General features: G+C 41.9%; 1 pseudogene; it reads left to right on the top strand.

Moving 5' to 3' along the window:
• The first annotated feature begins 6,262 nt into the window (after nucleotides 1–6,262).
• Nucleotides 6,263–8,886, top strand: LOC102847959 (annotated as a pseudogene).
• Nucleotides 8,887–10,180: the final 1,294 nt, after the last annotated feature.

Raw genomic sequence — 10,180 nt, 5'->3', positions numbered from 1 at the left:
TTGGTGAGCACGTCCAGGGCAGCATCTGTTAGCTGAAATATGTCAATTGGTATACCATCTATTCCTGGGGCCTTATTTTTTACTGTTTCCTTCAAAGCAGCTTGAGCTTCTTCCTTCATCACCATAGGCTCTTGCTCAAATGTTATTTCGTTAAATTCTTCTGTATCTGCCAATTCTTTTCGATACAATGACTCAGTATATTCCTTCCATCTTCTTTTAATGCCTCCTGGATCATTTAATAATCTGCCTAAAGCATCCTTGATTATAGCAACTCTAGGTTTGAATTTGTTCTTCAGTTCCTTAAGCTTAAGAAATGCTGAACGAGTTAGGCCCTTTTGATTTTCCGACTCTAGCTCCACTATGCAACCTTAATTCTGGACTCTTGTAATAACCATAATACCCTATCATATATCGCTTTTAAACTCTTCTCTCCCTCAGCTGTTTCAATGCAGTATACATAAGTTATCCAGTTTTTCTCAGTCTTACCCCAACCCTGATATCAGTATTTGCACCATGCAGTATTTGTCCTTTGCCTCTGGTGAATTTGAACCAGCGCCTCCTTCAGGTTAGCAGCGCAACTCCCTGTGAACTAGGCCACCAGAGGGCCCCACAAAGGGAGAAGCTGGCTCCAGACAAGATACAGTCGATGTACTTATTACTATTTCCCCCACTAAATAGAGTTTAAAACTCTGAATGTTCTATTAAGAACAAATGTAAAAAGACTCCATATTATCTTATCAGGAACCCCAGAGATTGGTGGACTGAATCCACCAGCCGTTCCACAAGAGAAAAATGGGGAGCCTCCTCTTATTAAGATTTACAATCTCTGAAAAACTCAGTGAAGGGTCTCTGAGTCAGTTACAATATTTTTTAAAATTTATCATTAGTCATGAGCAAACTCCCCTATATCCTTAACCTCTTCTTTAAATATTCTTTTCACCTCTTGACCTAACTGAAACTTGGCCAGCCCCTGATGAATCACTTTCCCTCTACCCTTCTCAAATGAGGGTCTTCTGCCCACTATCACAGCCCTCCCTGTATTTGACCTTGAAATGGGGGGGGGGGTGCCCCTTGTTCTTTCTTCATAAAATCCAAGGTCTTTGACTATACCTTGCTGTCTTGTCACTGTTATTTTCAGGGAGCTGCAATGCTTACCCAAAGACTCTCTGGTAGTTGGAATCCACCAAGAGTCTCCACGGAAGATTGGTAATTTCTCCCCTTGTGAAACCCAATGGCAGGTCAGTTATGAGTAGGGTTTTTTTAAAATTTATTTATTAATTTTAATGAAAGTTTACAGAGACTTAGGATTTCCAGTAATTCATTGTTGCACTTTTCTCCCTCCCCAGCCCTCCTCCCAAATAACTTTTCTCCTTGAAAAAAAAAGAAAAGAAAAACCTCTTTCATTGTGATGCAATCCCCCCCCCAAGTTCACTCCACTAAGCAACCTTCACTCTGGACTTCTGTAATGACAAGAATATCCATTCATATATCCCTTTTAAACAGATCTCTCCCTCATCTGTTTCAATGCAATATACATCATTCCTCTCCTTTTCTGTCTTCCCTCAACCATGATGTCAGTCCCGTTTTATAACAGTGGCACTATGCAATATTTGTCCTTTTGTGACTGAGGTATTTCACTCAGCATAATGTCCTCCAGGGTCATCCATTTTGCATAACATCTCATGAGTTCCTTGTTTTTCAATGCAGCATAATATTCCACTGTGTGAATATACCAGAGCTTCTCTACCCATTCATTTGTTGATGGGCACTTGGGTTGTTTCCAGCTCTTTGCTATTGCGAACAAAGCCACAATAAACATGGGTGTTCATATATCTGCTGGGGGCGGGAGGTAGCGATGGTTTCTTTAGGGTAAATTCCTAGCAGTGGAATTGCTGGGTTAAACGGTATTTCTTTGAGAAAGCACCATACAACCTTAAATAGTGGTTGCACCATTTTACACTCCCACCAACAGTGAATAAGGGTTCCAGTTTCTCCACAACTTCGCCAGTACTTGATGTTTGCTGTTCTATTAAATTTTACTATTCTTACTAGGGTGAGATGGTATCTCATAGTTGTTTTGATTTGCATCTCTCTTAGAGCTAGGGATTTTGAACATTTCTTCATGTGTTAGTCATCTGAATGACTTGTTTGGTGAAATGTCTGCTCATATCCTGTGCCCATTTTTCAATTGGATTATTTACTTTTATCTTGTTGTGGTGTATGAGTAGGTTTTGACTCAACAGAAATGAGTTTTGAGAGTTTTTCTTCCTGATTCACAGAACATTTAGCCACTGGATTGTTATCTTTCTCCATTACTGTTATTGTTATTATTTTTGCTAACTACACCATCCATGTAAATTATCCATGCAAGCAAAATCTAGCTAAAGATTATTTTTAAATGGCTAGAATAGTACGTTGATGGAGAATTGCCAGAAATCCAAGCTGAATTTAGAAGAGGCCATTGTACCAGGGATATCATTGATGATATTGGAGAGAGCTTGACAGGAAACAGAGTATCAGAAAAATGTTTACTTGTGTTTCATTGATGATGAAAAGGCATTTATTTCTGTGGATCACAACAAATTATGACTAACACTAGGAGAAATGGAAATAGCAGAACACTTAATTGTACTAATACAAAACATATACCAAGACAAAGAGGCTGTTATCAGAACACAGAAAAAGGGGAGCTCTGGTGGCCTAGTGGCAAGAAGCTGCAACTACAGTCCCAGAGGTGCATGGTTTGAATCCACCAGATGCTCTGCCGGGGAATGAGGGGCAATCTCCTCCTGTACCAGTCAGATCTGATTTGACGGTACACGCACACAAAAATAATAAAATAAAAAAAAAATTTAAAAAAAAAAAAGAACACAGAAAGAGAACACAGTGTGGTTTCTAATCAAGTATGGTGTTTGTCAGAACTGTATCCTTTCTCCAAATTCAAGCTGTTTGCTGAACAAATCGCACAAGAAGCTGGACTATGATGAAATATGTGGAGTCAGAGATGACTCATCTGTGTTATGTAGATGACACAATTTTGCTGCTGAAAGTGAGGAAGACTTGAAGCACTTGCTGCAGAAAAGCAGACTTCAGCCTTCTAATAGTGTGTATAGATCAATGGTAATTAATTTTATAAAACACAATGTAAATGAAAGAATGTGTGAAACACAATTATGTAAACAAAGCACATTGTATACGAATTCTGTATGCAAACTAATATAAAAATCTAAATCATTTTTTTGTTATTTTTAAAAATTTTATTTTATTATTTGTGTGTGTGTGCGTGTGTGTGTGTATGCACCATCATATCGGATCTGACTGGTACAAGAGGAGATTGTCCCTCCTTCTCCAGCAGAGCATCTGGTGGATTCAAAACGCACACCTCTGGGATTGCAGTGCAGCTTCTTGCCATTAGGCCAACCAGAGCTCACCAAAAATCTAAATAACTTCCTTTTAAAAAAGTGATTATAGCTTTCAGTATGGATTATATCTCAACATCAAGAAAAACACTGGACCTATAGACAGAGAAATGGAGGAAAGACTGAAATTGTCAATGATTTTATTTTCCTGGATCCATAATCAAATGAGAACAGACGCTCCAGCCCTTTTTCCCCAGCCCTAAGTTTCACACAAGGTTTCTTTTTTTCTTCCTCATTATGGTCAAAACCTACAGAACCTTTATTACTCTGCAACGTTTTCTGGGGTTTTCCTTAAGAAGCTGATTTTGAAATCCCAATTGTATCTTGGGAAGAGCTTGATCTTTGGATTAGATAGAAATTTGACTAAATTTCTGGCTCTGCTGTATTTGAAATGTAGAGGAGATTCTTAATTACTGTGAGTTTCCATCTCCTCTTTTTGCAAAAGAATTATTTTCATAAGAATTCCATAAAACCTAGGAGTCAGGGGTGGTGGGAAAAGGTTAGCGCCTTTGGCTGCTAATAGAAAGGCTGGAAGTCCACAAGGAAGAGCCTCAGGAGGAAGGCATGGAGAAGCCACGGCCACTACAGCTCAGAGTTGGAACACACAACAGACAGAAGAGGATTACCCCACAGGGTTTCCGAGGTTGTTGACCTTTGCAGAAGTTAACCACTTACCCTTTCTCCCAAGAAGCAGTTGGCTGGTTCAAACTGGCAACTCTTCGGTTATCAGTCAAGTGCCTTACCCACAATGACACAGGAACTTCTGAAACATTAGCCGCTGAAAAACACAGGTGCACGTCTGCTCTGACATACCATGAGTCAGGGTCAACTCTGCAACTGGTTTTACAGGTTAGAGTCAACTTTGAGCAACCTTCTGCCTCAGGGGCTTTGCACTTACTCTCTTCCTGGAGCCCTGCTTTCAGGTTCGCACCAGTGCAGCCTCTCATTTCTGCCTTCATGAATCTATTCTTTTATTATTATTATTATTAATGAAAATTTACAGACTTTGGATTTCCATTCCTTCATTGTTGCACTTTTCTTCCTGCCCTCCCGCCCATCGTTCTTCTCTTTGAAAAGTAAAAGAAAAATTCTTTCATTGTTATACAATCCCTCCCTTGAGATCCACTCCACTATGCAGCCTTTGATCTAGACTCCCGTCATGACAATAATACCTAATCATGAGTCTATTCTAATGTCACCTCAGTGAGGCTTCCTTGGCCATTCTGTTTGAGGCTGCACATTCTTGCCTTCTTCCTATTCCCTTACTCTGCTTAATTTTTGTCTATAGCACCTATCAGCAAGTACATCTCTGACTGTTGTTGGTCCCACACATCCCTGTCCCCCAACAGGACATAAGCTGCCGAAAGTGAGTGCTTTGTCTCTGTGTTGTTCCCTGTAGCAAGTATTTGTTAAACTAATAAGACGATGTAAAAAGTGTGGGCCTCTTGGGGACAATTGGCTAATCTCCTCTAACTCCAAAGGGTAACAGTCCACCACAACACAAAAACAAGTTCAATGAATCAGACAGGTCCACATACTCCCTGTAACTGCTCCCACCACCTCTGACACCAACTGGCCCTCCCAGAGTCTTCCCTTCTCTCCTACTGGGTACGAGTACGATAATCTGCTGCATTGGCCACACAGAACTTACGGAGCCACAATTATGGAGTTTATTAGAAAAGTTAACAGGCTACAATTTGGGCTGGAAACAGGATACAATTCTTCAATCGAAACAGCTTCTCGAGTGCACTTTCAAGTCCTTCAACCCTTCTTATTAAAGAGCTCTCTTAAAAAAAAAAAAGAGCTCTCTTACTGTCCATTGCAACTGAGTCAGAACTACCCCACAGCTGACCACCCCCCCAATGGGTTTTCAGAGGCTGCACATTGCATGGAAGAAGATTGTTCCTCTTTCTCCCGTGGAGCAACTAGTGGATTCAAACTGCTTGCCTTTGGGTTGGTAGTGCCACTCCTTACCCACTAGGCCACCAGAGCTCTTGTGGGGATTGCTAAAATAGCTCATATAGATGTAGTTCATCTTTCCTTCAGCAGATCTCTTAGCAGCACTTCTCTTCCAAGTTCTCAGAAGAACTTGCTCTCTTAGCTCTCTAGAAGTTGTTTCTCCATCCATGGGTGCTGACATGTCCTTATTCCTATCATTCGCTCTAGGTTAACAAAATGCTTTGCTTTACAGTTGTTTTACTTCTGCACCAAATGAGATAATAGTTCGAAGAGATTAAGTTTTAGAGCTGCTCTGATATATAGGAAAACAATGGCGAGGGCCCACACTAATGGGTTCTTGACCTTCAACAATTTGACCTAAGTCCCTTTAAGGGTCCATCAGTGGCTGCTCAGTGGACGCACTGGTGCTGACTGCTGCCCACCTGTCAAGAGGTGTCGGATCCTCTGAAGTCTGACCTTGAATCTCAAGTTAGAAATTCTTACTCAAGCCTGAGCCATTGGAAGAAAGGGATTTATGTCTGGGATGTGGAAAGCAGGAAGTACTTTGACTTCCTGGTCATTTACAGTGTAGTCACTGCCACCCAAAGATGAAGAAGTAGGCAGAGAAACTGACCTTGACCTTGAGGGTTTTCTACAATAGCATGCTTGGAAAATACATTTTACACCAATAAGCTTTTCAGTTACTAGAAAGTGTTCCCCACGAACACAGGCATGGAGGATGGAGAGCAGCTGGCAAACTCGCTTGGGAGTGGGCCTTCAACGTCAAGGGCGTGCCCAAGTACAAAGCCAAGTTCATTTTTGCAGCTGTGAAATTTTGGGGTAGAATACTGTCTGCTATCTCAAGTTCCACAAACCCAACCAGCTATGACAGATTTGGACCATTCATGCCGGGTTTTGAAATCATCTCCTGCTCTCCAGGACTCCAGGGTGAAGTCAGTGTCATCATCCCAGACCAACACTACCTTAGGGGCGTGTAGGAAACTCTGAACCCAGCACCAGGGTCTCTTCATCGCTGATGAGATCCAGATGGGCTTGGCCAGAACTGGCCGGTGGCTGGCCGTCAATCGTGAAAACGTGAAGCCTGGTATGATTCTGCTTGTCAAGGCCCTTTCCAGGGGCTTATGCCCATGTCTCTGTGGTACTGACACTGATCTTCAATACTCTGGAGAAGTCTCTGACAGCAGACTTTGCCAACGCAGTGTTATTGTTGTTGTTGTTGTTGTTAGGTGCCATCAAGTCGAGTATGACTCATAAAGATCCTATGAACAAAAAATCTGAAACCAGTCCTGTCCTGCGCCATCCTCACACTTCTTGACACACAAGAGCCCATTGCAGCAGTCACCTTGTCAATCCACCTGGCTGAGGGTCTTCCACTCCTTCGCCAGCCCTCTACCCTTCCCAACATCATGTCTCTCTCCTAGGAATAGCCCCTCCAGCAACATGTCCAAAGGATGTTAGGCGAAGCCTCGTCATCATTCTTGCCTCCAAAGAGCACTCCAGCTGCACCCTCTACAAGACATTTCTGTTTGTCCTCTTGGCTGTCCATGGAATATTCAGTGCTCTTCTCCAACACCACAGCTCAAAGGCATCAATTCCTTTTCAGTCATCCTTATTCATTTTCCAGGTCTCAGATGCATAGCAAGTGATCAGAAAGACCATGGCCTGAATCAGATGCACCTTAATCCTCAAACTGACATCACTAATCCTCAATAATTTGGAAAGGTCCCTAACTGCCAATTTTCGCATTGCAGTGCATGACTGTTGGTACCAAGGGTGTTAATTGTGGATCCAAGCAAGATGAAGCTGTTGACAGTTTCAATCTTCTCTCCATCCATCATGATACTGCCTATCAGTCCAGTGGTAAGAATCTTTGTTTTCTTGATATTGAGATGCAATACACACTGAAGGCTGTAATCCTTACTTTTCTGCAACAGGTGCTTCAAATCCTCCTCACTTTCAGTGATGAGTCTACCTCTAATCCTGATGCCACCACATTTCTGGAGAGCAATGATGTCAGTCTGGAGACTAAGGTGTGCCAGATACAAGCCACGGTCTTTGCAATTACTTACCTCACAGAGCTGGCCAATGAGTAGGGATGATAGAAAGAGAATTGATGCCTTTGAGTTGTGGTGCTGGAGAAGAGTATTGAATATACCATGGACTGCTAAGAGAACAAACAGATTCATCCTGGAGAGGATTAATCTAGGCTGCTTCTTGTAGGCTTCTGAAGCTTCATCTGACATACTTTGGCAATGTTGCAAGGAGGGACCAGTCCTTGGAGACGGACGTCATGCTTGAGAGGGGGGAGGGATAGCATAGGAGAAGACCCTCCATGGATTGACTCAGTGACTGGGGTAATGAGGGTAGGTGTGTCAGAGACAATGAGATTGGTACAGGATAGAGCAGGGTTTAGGCCTGTTGTACATAGGGTCGCTATGAGTCGCCGGCAACTCGATGGCATATAACAACAACAACCGCGGTGCTGTGTAAGGATAAGGTCATGCACTCCATCAAACCTGGAGATCACAGTTCAACCTTCAGTGTGGCCACCATGGCCCTTGAGGTCCTGGAGGAGGTGGACCTGAAAACGCAGACAGAATGGGTGCCCGCTTGAGACATGAACTCATGAAGCTGCCTTCTGATGTTGCGACTGCTATCCGAGGAAAACGGTTACTGCATGCCATTGTCATTTAAAGAAACCAAAGGTTAAGATGCTTGGAAGGTGTGTCTCTGGCGAGACAATGGGGTTCCGGCCAAGCTGATGGCGGTGATACCATCCAGCTTGGCTCCCGTTGGTGACGGAGGAGGAAGGGATCCAGGAGTCCAGCCACAAGCCCATCTTCTCTTTCTTTCTTTTTTTTTTTTTTTAAATTATTTTAATTGTGATTTTGACGAAAGTTTACAGAAAAGTTGGATTTCCATTCGTTCATTGTTGCATTTTCCTCCCTCCCTCTCCCTTCCCCCTCACCCAGTTCACTTTCTTTTTTTTTTTAAATGCCATTGTTTCACAATTTTCTCTTTCCCCCTCCCCTGCCTCCTCCTCTTTCCCCTCCCCCAGTCCTCTTTGCAACTTACCTCTTACTCTGGACCGTTGTCTTACATATCAGATTCCTCCCCCCCATTTTTATTTTATTTATTTATTTATTTATTTATTTATTTAAATTTTGTGCATGTCAAATCAGATCTGACTGGTACAGGAGGAGATTGTCCCTCCTTCTTCAGCAGAGCATCTGGTGGATTTGAACCGTGTTCCCCTGGGATTGCAGTGCAGCTTCTTGCCACTAGGCCACCAGAGCCCCGATGTCATAGACTCCTTTCAAACAGTGCTCTCTCTCATCTGTTCCAATACAATGTTCATTATCTATCCAGTCTTAGTTTCCTCCCAACACTACCTCCCATGTCAGTCCTGCTTCATAACAGCATACACTGTACTTTGCCTTTTGAGACTGACACATTTCACTCAGCCCAATGTTCTCCAGGGTCGCCCATCATGTGGAATGTTTTATGAGTTCATTATTTTTTGGTGCTGCATAGTATTCCATTGTGTGGCTATACCATAGTATTTCTATTTATTCGTGGGTATGGACATTGGGCTGGAGATGAATAGGTGGTTCCTGGGGATCCAGTTAACACTACTCTGACGCAGACATTGTTCCACACCCAGTGTCTCCCAGGACCACCTTGGTTCTTATTTAGTAGATGTGAGCCTGCAGTGTGCTGTGTAATGTAAACTAGAGAGTGGCATCTGCATTGCAGTGTTTTCCCATGTGTGTGTGTGTGTGTGTGTGTGTGTGTGTGTGCGCACGCATGCATTCTAAAATGAAATACAGTTCTCAGTCTTTCAATCAAGTCCTTTAAGTGTAATTTACATACTTTTAAAAATTGTTTACTTGCAGAAGTCTTTTCTATTTGAAAACGTTACCCCTGAGGTAATAATAAATTGCTTACCTTTATGGAACTGAGTCATCAAGTGTTTGGAAGAACTAATACCTGAGATATAGCAGATAACAGGTTAAGTATATGCATGTTATGATTTTGAGTGAGGGGGGAAATGTCTGTCATTCCCACATTATGTGTTGGTTTTTTAAATATTTTATTATTATTATTGTGTGTGTACCGTCAAATCGGATCTGACTGGTACTGGAGAAGATTGTCCCTCCTTCCCCGGCAGAGCATCTGGTGGATTCAAACTGTGCGCCTCTGGGATTGCAGTGCAGCTTCTTGCCACTAGGCCACCCCACATTATGTTTTGAGTGTTTGCAAAGAATTTTTTAATTCATTATTGTGATTTCTAATGAAAGTGTACACAAAAGTTAGATTTTTCATTCATTCATTGTTGCACATTTTCCTCCCTCCACCCTCCCCAAGTTCTCTTTTTTTAAAAAAAAAAATCATTTTTGCATAATTTATTCCCTACGTCCCACCCCACCCCAGTCCATTTTGCTAAGCACCTCTTATTCTGGACTGTTGTTACACAAATAATGCGTAATAATATATTCCTTTTATAAAAAGTATGAACCGTTTCACGAATTTGCATGTCATCTTTGTGTAGGGGCTTTGCTAATCTTCTCTGCATTGTTCCAGTTTTAGTATATGCATTTGTTGTTGAAGCGAGCATGAAAATAATTTTTTTAACAAATCATAATCAAAGTTTCTTCACATTTAACAGAATAAAGAAGCTTTTATTTTAAATTAAAAAAAGAAAGTCCAAAGAACAAACTGGGAGGAGGGTAGAGAGAATAGTGCAACAATGGATGAGTGGAAGCCCAAAATCTCTGTAAATGTTTATGAAAATTAATAAA

The sequence above is a fragment of the Elephantulus edwardii genome, unplaced genomic scaffold (assembly GCF_000299155.1).
Source record: "Elephantulus edwardii isolate Elephantulus edwardi_28Jun2011 unplaced genomic scaffold, EleEdw1.0 scaffold00041, whole genome shotgun sequence".
NCBI classification, from domain to species: domain Eukaryota; kingdom Metazoa; phylum Chordata; class Mammalia; order Macroscelidea; family Macroscelididae; genus Elephantulus; species Elephantulus edwardii.
This window is presented reverse-complemented; position numbering and strand designations above follow the sequence as displayed.